The 16,043-nt window shown below is 35.6% G+C and overlaps 2 long non-coding RNA genes across 2 annotated transcripts; one reads left to right on the top strand and one right to left on the bottom strand.

The window, feature by feature from the left end:
* Positions 1-8,660: 8,660 nt before the first annotated feature.
* On the bottom strand, positions 8,661-10,887 carry LOC124456502. Its single transcript, XR_006952317.1, has 4 exons — positions 10,801-10,887; positions 10,101-10,128; positions 9,437-9,475; positions 8,661-8,724 (listed from the first exon to the last, which is right to left on the bottom strand). It is a non-coding gene; the product is annotated as an uncharacterized LOC124456502 (long non-coding RNA).
* Positions 10,774-13,963, top strand: LOC124456503. The gene is made up of 2 exons (XR_006952318.1): positions 10,774-10,912; positions 13,348-13,963. It is a non-coding gene; the product is annotated as an uncharacterized LOC124456503 (long non-coding RNA).
* Positions 13,964-16,043: the final 2,080 nt, after the last annotated feature.

Raw genomic sequence — 16,043 nt, 5'->3', positions numbered from 1 at the left:
TTTGCAATAAATCAAATAGTTAAAGTTATTTAGACGCAAAGTTTGTTAGAGTAGAATCTTTGGAAGGACATAATGTCCACTGCAAAGGATGAAGACCTTTCTAGAAGGGGGATAATGGTGTGTGCTCTTTCCATGGCAATTTTTGCAGTAACATAGGTTGTCAACAATCTATCTCCCACCTTCAAAATTTTAACACAGAATACATTTTTCACGCGTTAAGAGCAAGTTCTATTTCCATCCAATTTTTCAGACTGACGACTCTGACTGACGTAAGCTCACTTTATATGTGTTCACACGATCCGTTTTTTTCTGATTCGACAAAATCGGATCCGAAAAATCAGATCATGTGAACTGGCCTTGACATAAAAAAGGACGATTTTTTTCATATTGTGGTTACCTGAGAGGCAAATATCTTCGATATTCGATGATTTCTTTCACCGCGAAATACAGCGAAAACAATTTCGTTCCGAAATCTGCATCGTCAAGTTCCATATGTAACTTTTTTACATCCATATTTGCAAGGGATTGATGCATGTCCGAAGCAAGCTAAAATTATATCACACAAGTTCAATAAAGAACATAATCAACATTCATAAATAAAGGAAATCAGAATGAGGTTTGTGTTTGTATAAAATATCAGTTGGCAAACACAAGGTGAGCCTCCCAATAATTTCATGTTTGTAAATGTAGATCGTTCAGGTTGGTATAGTCCTGAGAAGGACTGTTTTTGTTGTTGTTGACTGACGTTTTGACAACTTTAGCGGTAGTCATCTTCAGAGTCAAATGAGGAGTAAACGTCAGATCATCCGTATTTGCTATCTGGTTCTTACGTCATTGTAACGATCAATGTCCCGATGATCGATAAGCCCAGGTTCAAACCATTTACTCCCAATAATATTGAAAAATAAAGATCGTGCTCCAGTGCTGTAGAACTAAAATTTATCAGATGGGGGCTCTCTTGACGTTATTGTCAATAGTGTCCTTTTGAAATTACCCATTTTAAAGGTAGAAGGGGGGCTCCTTACCCAAGCGCCCTCCCACTTCTACAGCAGTGTCGTGCTCCAACTCACTCAAATCACTCCTACATAACATAACCGTGATGTTAAACAAAGACTATTTGATAGACTTCAGTACCGTACACGTACCAGTAGACGCCTTAAGACTTCAAGTGTGTGTGCGGAATTATGTGTACGTACGTAGGAACCTTAAATTAAATTAAACCTTCAAGTGTGTGTGTGGAATTATGTGTACGTACGTAGGAACCTTAAATTAAATAAAACCTTCAAGTGTGTGTGTGGAATTATGTGTACGTACGTAGGAACCTTAAATTAAATTAAACCTTCAAGTGTGTGTGTGGAATTATGTGTACGTACGTAGGAACCTTAAATTAAATTAAACCTTCAAGTGTGTGTGTGGAATTATGTACGTACGTAGGAACCTTAAATTAAATTAAACCTTCAAGTGTGTGTGTGGAATTATGTAGGAACGTAAATTAAATTAAATTAAAGTGTGTGTGGAATTATGTGTAACGTAGGAACCTTAAATTAAATTAAACCTTCAAGTGTGTGTGGAATGTGTACGTGAATTAAATTAAATTAAACCTGTGTGTGTGGAACTATGTGTGCGTACGTAGGGAATTAAATTAAACCCAAGTGTGTGTGTGGAACTATGTGTACGTACGTAGGAACCTTAAATTAAATTAAACCTTCAAGTGTGTGTGTGTACGTACGTAGGAACCTTAAATTAAATTAAACCTTCAAGTGTGTGTGTGGAACTATGTGTACGTACGTAGGAACCTTAAATTAAATTAAACCTTCAAGTGTGTGTGTGGAACTATGTGTGCGTACGTAGGAGCCTTAAATTAAATTAAAACTTCTAGTGTGTGTGGAATTATGTGTACGTACGTAGAATTCTTAAATTAAAGTTTTTGGGAGGTATATCTATAGGAATGCCCTGGAATCTCCCTAAAAATCTCATGCCTTGAGGAAGAGCCACCCTCCCCCCTCCCAAATATACTATATCATAAATTGTACGCCAATAAAAATTCCTTATTGATGATAAGGTGTTAACAAAGCGCATGCAATCACATGTTAACTACATGAACTAATAAAATCTGCGTGAGCAATCACGTGCTACATCAAGGAGAATTTGCACATACCAGTCTTTCCAAAGACATATATGTTGTGAAGAAATAATCAACTTCAATTCTAGGTAAGAAAAACAACAAGAAATCAGTTACAGCTGTCTTTATTTACAAAAAGCAACAAAAATATGACTTCGGACACATCAGACACACAAGTGAACTTACTCGTTGAATATTTTACCATAGAACCTGACAGCTTTAAGCAAATCACAAACAATAACCTCGGACAGAGACACGAGCGACAAAATTGCACTGAACTGAAACTTAAGGGGAAAAAGATTGTCTGAACGTCTCAAATTGTACTGCATATTGAGAACGAAATCAGGGAAAATTTCAGAATGATCTTAAAGTAGTGTCACCTGATCTTTAGGTTCTAGCCATGCGAATTGCACAGCGTACCATTTTTCAGCTGAAACCTGAAATTTGTTCAAAAAAGCCAATGAAAAAGAATAATAGTGACCATAGCCTGCTAGCAACAACAGGGGTGATTACACGAACGCTGTCTATTGTAAAGGAAAATTTTAAAATATACTTTAAGATGGTGCTTATATTTTTTTCCCATGGATTTTTAAAATTGTCAGAAAGTACTATGTCAGAAAGTACTATTCACAGTGTTGTTTCTTTAGGAAAGCATTGTTTTTACGGTAAGTGAACACCAAAATATAAAAGTGTTCATGACACCAAATTTTACCATAATGTTTTTTGATTGCATTGTAAAGGCAATTAAAAATGTCTTTATTACTTCTTTAATGAATTACGTTAATTTATGTCTTTTTGGAAATATGTAACTTTTCTTCAATACAATGACATCGTGATGACATCACATTGCATAATTAGCATTGAGAAATAGTAATCTTTGTCGACAGTTAGTATTGAACTAAAGTAAAATAAATCAGTATTAAAAAGCTTATTTAGTCCTTTTATAAGATCTTTGTAACACAATAAAGAAAAACTGAGATAAAAATTCGTGTCATTAACAAAACTTCAACATGGCAGGACCAAACCTGGAGACTGGTCGTCTTCATTGGTAACAAACCTTAAGGGTATTCAATATTTCATCACGGATGTCATTACCACGTCTTGCACAATAGTTAGGATGGCTTTGTATGGACTTTATGCAACTTAAATATGGGAAAATATTGTAAAGAGATTACCAAGATAGTGTCACATTTACGAAAGCGATTACATGAATGTCACCCTCCCTCCCTCTCCTCCCCAACTAGAGTTTCATTTTACTGCCAAAAGCGCTCACATGAATGTCAGCATCCACTCCACTCCCCGTTATAGCCCTGCATTCATAAAGGACTTACTTTAACATGTTGGCAAAGCGACGTAATTTCATTGAGTTGGTCACTGGGTAAAGAGATCTGTGATTACTTATCAGACGAAGACAAAATTCAACAAAAGAATCCAAAGACTGATGAAACATTTCCTCCTGAAATAAAATCCGTATTTAAAGCCCTCAAAATCTAATCTCCAACAACGAATACGTGCATTAGACCAAGCTATGGTGCGCGCGCAAAGCAATCTCAATGTCTGAGTCTTTTCTCCTGATTTTGAGGAGTCTCAATGTCTGAGGTTTATTCCCCTGATTTTGAGGAGTCTCAATATCTGAGGTTTTTCTCCTGATTTCGAGGAGTTTCAATTTCTGAAGCTTTTCTCCTGATTTTGAGGGGTCTCGATTTCTGAGTTTTCCCCACCTGATTTTGAGGAGCCTCAATTTCTGAGCTCCCCCCTGATATTGAGAAATGAGACAAACTAACCTACAGAGAGCAGTTACTATCTTCTTATTATGAAAAAGTTTGCCAGTTGATTGAATTAGACAATAACGCGCGGCGAACAATAATCCTGTTTCGAGCTTTACTAACTCATACTCATTAACCAATCATAAACCCTTATCAAAGAATGTAAATACAGACCCACAAAATGAACAATAGTTGCATCATAAAAACGCTTACATCAGCTGAAGACAATTCGCCCGATTTCCACTTATTATTTATATTCGACAACAATTTCTCCAGGAAGGAATACTTTAATGACCGTGTTTGATGATACCAACTGTAAACTTCCCATTCACTAAACATTTCAAATGATCGATAGTTAATAACCATTACAACCCACTTTTTTTGGGGGGGTGGGTGCGCGAGAGATACCCTCAGCAAATTACGACCGTGTATGGTGATACCTATTACCCAACGAAAATCAAAAAAAGGCTTCACCCACATAGGTTGCATAAAATATACACAGTGCTAGTCACTTGATAGTAGCTATTTAAAGCTCATCAACAGAGAAGTTATATCGTCAATAAACTAAACAGTCGACGGTTCTGGAGGTAAGAGCAGCCATCCCCTCCCAAATGAAAATATTCACCCCTCCCTTTTTATCGCCAATTTTCGCCATCGATGGAGTAAAAAGGTTTACACGTATGAATATCCATCAATTATATACTTCATCTAATGAATAGCACAGTGGTTCGAAAACAACATCCCTCGTCTCATATTTCTATAAGATCTTACCTGATAGCTATTTGTAAGTGAGAAATGTTATTTTGAAGCGCATATTGATGCAATACCCATTGAGCAAATCTGGAAATTTCTCCGCTTCCGAACACGTCATCCAATTCCTCAAAACACAAAATTTGGCAAGTTTACGCAAATTGGGGTAAAACAAATATCAAAAAAATTGTCACAAGAGCGACACCTTAAGGATGTAGGGCGATGTGTAATAAAATGTTCACAGCGGTTTCAGTCTTCTCTATGGAAAAACGCTTTTAGGTTTATAGCATTCAAATGTTTGATACCATAAATATACATTTGATTCGCATTTCCTCTGGTTGGTAAAGTAACTTTTTTGTTGTAAAGCATTTATCACTCCTTGGTATTCATACGTAAAGAAATTAAACGTAAGCGATTTTCAGAACGCCAAAGAATAGCACAACAAGGACCTCCGCTAAGCATATCCATAAATGTACATGAAATGCAAGAGATGACACTCACCTCAACATGATCTCCGTCAAAAACAACAAATGACTTAAGAAAAGCCGAGTAACTGATACTTCTGGATGAACTGGTGTGTAAAGAATTTTCCTGCAATGGAACTTATGCTCTAATTGGATATTAAATGTAATTATATATAAGCAATTAATGAATGACTTTGCAAAATAAGTATTCAAATTAGTTAGTTAGAAGTTAAAACAATGCTCCAAATTTCACATATCTGGATCGGTGCAATATCTGACGGGAGATTTGTTCTTTTCAAAGATTATAGTTACTCAGCCATTAAGTGAACAAGAAAAAGACATTTTTGGTTCGGTTCCCACTGCACTGTTAAGTACTTCCATAATGTGGTCAAAAAACATTGAAATGGTAAATTATTAGGAGAAAGTCATCAATCCAGACAACGTGTTTTTTCATCAAATCACGTGTTGAAAAACGAAATCACGTGCATGACCTTTGTTCAATGTAGTCTTACTTGAATACCAACGAGTCTAAGGATAAGATGACAATCTCCACTTATTTTTGACTTGGATGATCTGGCTTGCAATGGAAACCATTTGTCAACACCACTAGACGGGATATTCTAAAAATATATGAAAAATACAAGAAAACGTTACACTACAACAAAATCGACATGTTGTCGTAATGAACTAAGAAATTGCTTTATTACATCTCAAAGCAAATTTTACTTTGGTAACCCTCAAACGTGTTTTTCCAGTTTAATTCATTAGTCTAAAGAGTAAGTGCAAACACGCTTTATGATTGGTTGCTAATAACTCAATTATCTTTGCTCTAATTCAATAAATACATCGACACTTGTATGCGTAGTCCAACACAGGAGTGGAAATGTCAAGGAGCACTGCAACCATGAATTTTTTTCACAAAACTATTTGCAGGAAAAATTTTTGTATCTCACAGGGAGTTTCTTCGAAATTATAGAGTAGATGTAAAACTTGTTTTCAACACTTATTCAAGAAAATTTTTACATAGGAAATTTTTAAAGTTAATATTTCACAGCAGGAAATATTTCATTTTGAAATTAGCAGCAAGGAATAGAAATACTTTTCTCCATGACTGCTACACGTCATTACTACAGCAGCACAAATATCTACATACGTACGTGAAATATAAATTGCAAAGATTACGGTTTTATATTCAGTTCCTGTTACCTTGATTGGAACTTCTACAAAGCCTAGAAAATCATCCATGCTACTGCCTGCACCCTTTTTACTTGATTGGACAACTTGTTTCAGGAAACTAAACAATGACACAACAGACGTTTTAGAGAAGGTGAGGTGGAACTGGTTCCAAATTTGAAATGGAAACAAGGGCATTTGCTTATCGAACAACATGAATCTAAATAGGAACTCGTGACTTTTATCAAAGATTATAATAGCATATGATTGGTTCATTAGATTTGCATGATCTCAAAACTGACCGACTGGTAAGATTTTGACCTTTGAAAGTTAATAAACAGCAATATTGTTGTCGGGATGATTTCAATTTAAAATTATAGCGGGTATTGATTTTTTATAACCTTGTATGTGGTACAGATTTTATCGCTTAAAAGAATTTGTTAGTATTTCTCAGATTCGGTTTGTTCAACAATAAAATAAGACATTTCTTAATCGACCACAATATGGTCACGACTAGAAACAAGAAAGTTATTGAACATCGACATGCAAAGGATTTTGGGATTGCTATGTCAATGTATAAAAATTGTACCAGCAATTTTAAAAGAATATGAAAATGCGTGTACCGTCCAACACCAGCGACTCCTTTTATTTGTGTGACTTTGTTATCCTTATCAAGAAATGCCGAATCCTCATCGTGATCCCTGAAAAAATTGAAAAATATCATTATATCATTGAGATAGATACGACTTTAGACTCGACCATCTTCTTTTGTTATTTGACTACAATATGCAAAAAAAGCTCAGAAAACTGCGAACATGTTTCTGCCATCATTCTGCCAAATTTTACCACCTAAAAATGTTTCCCAACAGTTCATCAAGAAAATTAATGAAGTTGATTGTTTGAGCCCAGGAGTATAACATTACATGTTGCAGATGATGTTGCATGATCGTGCAGGTTTGTGAAGTCCTCAGTTAGAAAGTGTTACTGCAGTTGTTGGTTAATGTATTTTTTATGATAGAAAAAAACGTCACAATAATCATTAAATAAATTATCAGTTTTCTTACATTAAATTTAACAGCGCAAAAAGGAAAATACTGAAACAGACGGTCTGGCCGTTTAGTGCCGCATGACCGTTTACGAAAGGGCGACCGCTTAATATGGTGTCGTTTCATAGAGTTTCAACTCTACTGTATACTGGACAGAACATCAAGAGACGTGTCGGGGGATAGATTAAATAAAATTATTATACGGCAAGCGTCACTTTCGGCTAAATGGCGCGCTTTGATTGGCTGAGAAACATTTTTGCCGGTCCATTATTTTCAGGTAATTGACCACGGTCCAAAACACGTAATTTAATGTCAAATGTGAACAAACTTCGTAATGCAAACAGCAAAACGAAAAATAAACGAAACCAAAAACCATTTACGAATGTGATTCGAAGGAAAAGCACTTGGAAAATAGTTTAACTATCCAGACGATACAATTTGAAAAGGTTTATTTTTTATGGACGAAAACTCGCCTTACGGGCTTAGTCTGTACAAAAAAACTTTCAATAAAGCAGTACAAAATCAACATACCACATGTCCAAGTGTAATGCTTCTTTCATGACATCATTTACCTTCCTGTAGAAAAAAACACCGCAAATTCTTACTTCCGTTAATGACAACGGTTGCAGTGGTTAGAAGCTAGAACATTTGTAGGGAGTTATATTCAGTTAAGCCTTGGAATTAACATTGAAGTTGTTTTAATAAAGCGTATATCCGGACCAGAAATTTTGTCAAGCAGCAAGATTGAAATTTAATAACAGAACATTTTTTTCTCGTCCAAGTAATCGTAATAAAATAAATAGTTTGAGCCTAGGGATATCGTTACATGTTTGTAGATGTAGATCGTCCAGTTTAGTAGAGTCCCAAGAAGGTCAGTTGGTGTAAATGTTGACTGACATTTTGACAACCTTTAGCTGACAACATCGGTAGTCATCTTCAGAGTGAAGTTGACTCAACAAAACAACTTTATAACCAACAGTTTTTCTTAGGACAACACCAACCTGGACGATGAGCATTTACGTAACAATAATCCGTGGATCATGCCATTCACTTTAAAACATTTTGTTGTAGAGATGATTACGAAGCGTGCGCGTAACACAACGTAACAACAACACACATGCAAACAAAATCAAAGAATGAAACTATTTCCCATCTTTCAAGTTGACATGTAGACGATAACTGCTTCAAACACGCATTTAATCTTACACATCTTGGTTTCTCTTACATGAGAAATATTTCGTTCCATTTTGGATCTAACGTCTTCTCTCTAACTGAAGTGAGTTTAATAATGTCCTCATCCAACTGCTCCGAAACTGTTCTTGTCTTACTTGTTTTTTTCTTTAACTTACGATCAAACGAGTCATCAATGACAATACCAAGCATACAATATGGATCACTAAAACCTGTAAAAAAAGCGAAAGTTTTTCATGGACGGGGAAGCCATGCAGGGGAGCTGCAACCATGGATGAGGGCGGTTGCAGATTCTTGGATGATTCCAGCCTTTTAATTAAGAAATGAAAACCGAGGAAACCGAACGTCGAGGGTTGCACATCCTCGAGGATTCTCACAAAGGTCTCCGAGGTTTTCATAAGCCCGTGCAAACACGAAAAACATCTTATTTCTTTTAATAAAATAACAATAATGGGAATAAGACAAACATTTCAATTTTTCCTCCAAAATGTATTGATGATCGATTTGCAAATTCTCTTCGACTGTTTGATTGTTTTGATTGGTTGAGCTCAGATGTTTTATTGTTTTTATTTTATAACATAAAACGCTTCGCTGTTCTGGAAAATATCACATGACATCGCTACCAAAGAGTTAGCAAAGGCAGCTTCTACATTGGTTTATTCAATTTTCGCCGCTTTTTCTTTTCGCTTAAAATGCGTCAATGGGATGTGCGGTGCTCCCATTGCTTGTACAGAAAATAAACAAATTCTTTCACCGTAATTAAAATGTATTTTTTATGAAATGAAATAACTAACTAGAGTTGACATCCTAGAGAGGTGAGTCGACTGTGAGTAGCGATTGACCTTCGTTCTGGAACGCCAGAAATCTCAGAACCTTTTTTTAAGACTAAGAGGAAAATAGCCAACAATAGGACAGGTTACATACCATTAGCGTCTTTTGCTTCAATGCCTTTTGCTTCAACAACTATATTTGAACAAGAGGACAATCAATCAATCAACTACACTAGACATAGCCTAAAAGCCATTTGTTAACATTATCCATGTCAATAAATGCCAGTAGCTACGTGTTGCCTGCCGCGTGCAACGGGTTGCCTGCTGCGTGCTACGTGTTGCCTGCCGTGTGCAATAAAATAATCGAAAATTGATCACTTTGATACGTTGAAGTCTTGTCTCAAGAAACTCTCGCAGTGGCAGAAGAGCGCTGTCCATTGGATAGCATAATTTTTGAACACTTCAAAATATACGATTTTAAATGGACAGTTTATAAAATCCATTATTGGTTCTACGATCACAAAGTTTTATTATCGTAAATAGAATACAACCATCTTCTTAACAAGTTTGAAAAAAATACCACCCAATGGATAACGCTAAAAAGGCTAGCTTCGTGTAACCACTCCTAGGACAAATCTAAAGAACTAGCTCTTCAATTAAAATTCCTACCTTTAAACAGTATCGTTGGAATCAAGGGCTGAGATGATAGGGGCGGGTGAGCATAGAGAGTTAAACGGAAGGTAGAGGGAGGAAAGTCCAGTTACGTACCCCCTGACTTCAAAAAAAATCAATTACCCAAAACAAATTCAAAAGCTTACCGTTGACTTCAACATGACACGTGGGAGGCTGGAATAAGAAATGAGAAAATTATATGGTAGTACAATGTTGCATCATTTTAAGCCAACATCGATGTTTGTGTAAACATTAAATAACAACGTAGCTATAGACTGTATATTTATAGACGTTGATCTTCCATGTTAGTGGGGTCCTGAGAAGACTGTTGGTGTTGATGTTGACTGACGTTTCGACAACCTTAGCGGTAGTCATCTTCTGAATCAAGTAAAGACTATACGCCAGGTTTGCAGCGTTAGTTGTCGTGATTCATACTTCACAATATTGTATGTAGATTATAGAAGAAATGTTTGTTCTTCACTTGACCTAAAAGGTGACTCTTTACTTAACTACAGATGACTACCGCAACGTTCAAACTAAAGTAAATGGTTTGAACCCGGGAGTATCGTTACATGTCAAATGTCAAATGACTCTGAAGATGACTACCGCTAAGGTTGTCGAAGCGTCAGTCAACAACAACAAAAACAGTCCTTCTCAGGACTATACCAACCTGGACGATCTACATTTACAAACATGTAAGGATACTCCCGGGTTCAAGCAATTTACTTTATTACGATCATTTGGACGACAGAGCAACGTTCAAACGTCAGTCAACATTAATTTACATCACATGAAGTATTGCACCAGTTAATTGTTTACTTTCCAACATGGTTGACAACAATGTACCTTGCGTTCTTTCACACGAGAGAACAATTCGCGATGTTTTTCTTGATCAATTCCAAACACCTAAAATTTTCAATTCAACATGTTGACATTGAACAGTGGTTGCAGTGAAGAGGTTAGTCACAAAGATGTTCATTATGCAAAATCTTATTAAGACGTAGTCACTTAGCCATGCCATGTATCATCAACATCCGCAGGCTACTGTCCTGCTAATGCTAAATGTTCTCAGCAATTTCATTATTTTAATAAAAATGACTACAATGACATATAGTGCAACACCAACGAAGTATTCTCTGAAGAGCATCCCCTACAAAATCATCTTAGATTTAATCATCACTGCCACCATGCATTCCCACCACCATCATTGTACCCTCCAGTACCACATCATCCCACAGTTTAAAGGCTATAGGCTACCTCTTGACCATAGGCACAAACGGTGCCCATTGAGGGGAGATCTTTTCTTTCTTGTTCAGAGAAAAACTGATGTCTTATGATGAACAATAGTTCACTGTAAAGTTCAATACATTTCTCCTCATCTGTGAGGGTTTTATCTTTCTCATCTGAAGGTAACACTTCATCATCACCAGAACCTTCTTCAGTTTCATCAGCCAGTGATGGCAATTTCTACAAAGGAGCAAAGATGTTAATGAAGAGTTTTATAATGCAATAGATATATTGAGAATGTTTGTTACAAGCTGTTAATGAAAATTGAACAGTTGTTCGTAGAGAAGATTGTGTGGATTTTTTACCATACTTTACAAAAATATTGCCACATATTTATTGTTACCATGGAAACAAGTCAATAGTTACTCATGAAAAGGTCTTGAGTGATAAATAAGCACATGATGCATTTTGGAGGTTAAACTTATAAAAATATTACCTGGTACACATGGCTAAAAAAAATGAAGGTCATGCTTTGAATTTAGTCTTTATAAATTTAAATCTATTAAAGCAGGGACTTTGGAAGCTTTTGAAATTTGAAATTAAATCACTTAAATGCTCACCATGTCAACATCTATACAGTTGATATAATTATAAAATTGCTTGATCAATATTAGTTTAAGCAAGAATATAATTCCAATAACTGTAGAAAGAAGTAAATAAAGGCAATTCAACAGAAGATGTTTTTGATTCATTGCAAATGATCTTTGCCATGCAACTGTAAATTTTCTTGCCACATACACAAGAAGATTCATCATAGTTTCCCATTAGCAACACTTTTGTAACCCTTTTGGTAATCTGTTAACCTTGCCAAAATTGGGTGAAAGTCTCAAATTAAAAGTCAACACCCACCTCATCTTTATATATATGTATATATATATGGGTATTTGCAATATCTGATGCTCATATTTATCAAAATAACATAAATTGATACAAACCTTTACAGCTTGTGATTGAGGAGATATAATAGACTGCAATTTCCAGTCCAGCTGAATAACACATTCAAAAAACCCATTGCCCGAGTGCAGTGTTCTAGTCCAAAAAATATAACATTGCAAGATTATATAACAGAAAAGTCATTGAGCATTCACAAATCTTTAATTTTTAACCCATTTGACTACATACGAATATTCAATGAATCTCTTTTTGCAATATTTTATTCAGGGAATAACTTAATTATTAAAAAGACCCCCTATATATTCACTTGGTATACCTTTTCAAAAAAAAACTATCATTTGGTTAAAACCAATTCTTTTGCGAAATTTTTACATAAAGTGTCTGCACGCCTGCCTCTTGCAAGCTGCATACTATTCAAATCTATCGTGAGAAACCTATTTAAACCACAGAATCATGATACAGTTTAAAGCATAACGCTGTCAATTATCGAATACCTTTGCAGAATAGTTTGTTCTGTAATAATTCGATTCAAATTGTCGTCTTCAAGTGACAAAAACCTTAATGTTGGCGCTGTTTTCATGACAGCTAAATTTTTATATGACAGTCTCTAACTTTGAAAACTATAACTTCGTTATTTACTATAACAACGACTTGGTGGACAAAGATGCCGCTAAAGTACAATCCAAGTGTTTACTTTAAGGCTTTCACACTCTGTTTCATCTGTTTTGCGATGCAAATGACTGTGAGTATTATGTCAATTTAATTCAAGTGATATAAAGCATTCAAGATGGCTTTTGGTAAAAGATAAGGCGAAAACATAAGTTATCTCCAGTCTATGCTTTTCTTTGTAAAACTAGTTTGCACAACCATTTGCAGGCAGCGAGCTCGGCTTTAGACCATAAACTTTAAAACACAATTGTTAACATCTGAAAGCCCGAGAAAGGAGGGTAAGGCTGACTCACGCATAACAAAAAACAATATAAAAGCTCTGACAGTAAATTGCCTCTCTTTCAACATATCGATAACTTTTATCATTCTTGACTACGCACATATGCTGTATTCGACTCTTTTATAAAGTTCAACTATTAACAGATGGCCAACTTGCTGGCACACTGGTAAACTTATTTAACTCACGCCCATTTCAGCAGTACATATGCAAGTATCATTTGTCAAACATTTCAACATCACCATGGCTTAAAACCCTTTTTTTAGAGTAATAACTATGTTTGGCTCTTCAAAACTAACGTTGGAAGTGCGAACAAACAGATTTTCAAGACTGGGTGTGACTCGAATAACGCGATGACCTACAACAGGTTAAATATACCTTTGACTGCCAGTGTATTCTACCGTATACCAAGTTGTACTTTCCTCCTCGCTATCACTTTCATTGGACTCGTTTGGTTTTGAAAGGCGAAGCCTCTCTAGTTTTGACTGCAAAATTGGTTGAAATTCTCGTTTTTCTGTTGGGCCAAGAGCCTCGTAATATTCCTTATATATTTTTCTCACTGACTCATTAAAAGACATGTTGTACGAATTTCGTTTTAACTGATTTTGAAAACGAGAGCACGGTCATGAGACACCTGTCACTTCTTCTGGCACAAGTGTGAATAAATTTTCATTATTTGCTGCGGAGATCGACCACGAGCAACTATTAGTTTCCTTTCATGTGCAAACTTGTCATAAACAATAGCGACTAATATCTCGTATTCTCTGATGATTACAACCAAAGGAATTTGTTCGTTATTGTTTTTTTATGTCTATTGACGTGACCTTTGTATGTCACATTTTCACACCAAGACAAAGGCGAATAACATAACCTTCCAATGAATTCTCGTTGTTTGTAATGCTAATACTATAAAAATATTAAGTGTGCAGGTGAGGATTATCGTAGACGCCCGCAGCGTTTAATAGATACAAGTAGTTTTTTGATAGGGGCGTTTATTGGATCATTTACGGGATTGGTACCATGGTGCTCAACTTGAGAGTAATTTATGATTTTTTTTCGATTTCACAATGCCTCAATCAGCTTTATCATGCTCTTCCCATTGTAGAAATTTGTTACTCATCTTATATTGCAGTCATGCGCCATAATTATGTTCTTAAAAACTTTCATATTCTCTTCAACAATCTGGGCTACGATAAATTAGTTTCAATGCATACGTTAGCTATTCAGCTATCTTCTTCGATACAACTTCCAGGTCCTAAACGTTCAACCTTGCGAATCGCGTCATGTACTAACTACTTACTCAAGTATTTATTTACATACGTTGGAAACGTGTCTCGAGTGCCTAAAATTTGTAAATATTTTGATATAAGATATATATAATATTAACATTCTTTCATGCAATGTACAAGATTGGCAGTATCTGGTTTTTGTTTGACGTAAATGTTTCATTCACTTGAATTCAGGATTCGGACACAGAATACTGAGTATATCCCTAAGCCCAATTCACACGACATGAACTAACCAAGGTTTAAGATGACCCAGGTTTATTTTTTTGCTTTTAAGGACAACTAACCCAGGTTTAACCACGCAATAAATATCTTAACAGAAGGTCCACTCATGTCGGAACCTTTGATGCTCGTGTCCCCCACTCCTCAGAAGCAAATTCTAAGCAGACACGCCTTCCAGCAAGATCGTAATAGAAAATATAGATGTTTCTACAAACATATCGTTTTGCACTACAAAAGCTTCGTACGATCTCCTTCCCAAGATGATAACTCTTAATATGTTTGTGGATAATAATATGATAACAAGTGAACTGTAAAATACCTGGAACGATAACTTGGCCGCCATCTTTGAAGCCGCTCATGATTGCCGCCATTGATAACCGAGTGACGAAAAAATGTCTTTTTTAAAACTCTGTTTTTGACCTTAAAATACCCCCTTTATAAGGCTGTTTTAAGCTCAATATCTTTTACACACATTGAATTTTTATATTTACTTTGTTTATTTACACAAAAATAGGTTTTAAGATGTTTTTGCAGGTTAAAAATCACAAAGTGATTTTTTCACATTTTCTAGGTCAAATAACTTTAATATGAAACTGGTACCAGAAACTTTTTGTATTTGAATGAACGCAAACCATACACAGCTTTCCATAAATACGCTATTTTTAGTATCAAAGTCACACAATCTGTAGAAAAACTGTATTTTTGCGATTTTTAGAGCAAAAACGATGTTGTTGTTCGATATTTACTCTCCCCAGGCCTAAGAACAAAGTTCCTCGTAAACCTATCTAAAACATGTATTTTGGGCAGACAATGTTTTCAACAAAAAGTCACTTCTTGTGCATGAAAGTATACAAGCATTGTAAGTGAATCATTCACAATGTTCAGCATAAGCTGCATAGACAACAAAGTTGAGAAAAGGCAAACCATGAGGCAACAACTTGTTCTCTTGAACATAAAGTTTGACAGCATCTAGCAAAAGTGTTAAGAGAAAAAAGTTGATGAACGATGCTGCTATACATTTACATGCTCAAATATTTTTTAGTATTTATCATTCTCTCAAACATGTATGAATATTTGCGAAGAGTGAATACATTTTCGCGATGTTTTTTCAAATTCTGTGTTGACAAATGGATTCGTTTGTCGAAGCCATTTTGCATGAATATGTTTTTTTCGATATGGCAAATAACTCCAAGACATGTGTATTAATAAGTCACGTGTATTAATAAGTCACGTGTATTAATAAGTTTGACGTGGCTCTGAATACAAATTCAAACAAATTTCTGCCCTGATTCATCAGCTACAAATATATTTTCTCATCAAAAACTTCCCGCTTTTCAAATCATGCTGTTTTCAATCGAAGCTTTCATCGACAAGCAGCAGGTAACACAGTGCACGCACGTAACACAGTGCACGCGAGACGTACACGAACCGCAAAACCTTTCCAAAACGGCTTC

Source organism: Xenia sp. Carnegie-2017, unplaced genomic scaffold (genome assembly GCF_021976095.1).
Source record: "Xenia sp. Carnegie-2017 unplaced genomic scaffold, XeniaSp_v1 HiC_scaffold_5, whole genome shotgun sequence".
Taxonomy (NCBI): Eukaryota; Metazoa; Cnidaria; class Anthozoa; order Malacalcyonacea; family Xeniidae; genus Xenia; species Xenia sp. Carnegie-2017.
The sequence above is the reverse complement of the archived record's forward strand: the minus strand, read 5'-3'. Positions and strand labels throughout refer to the sequence as shown.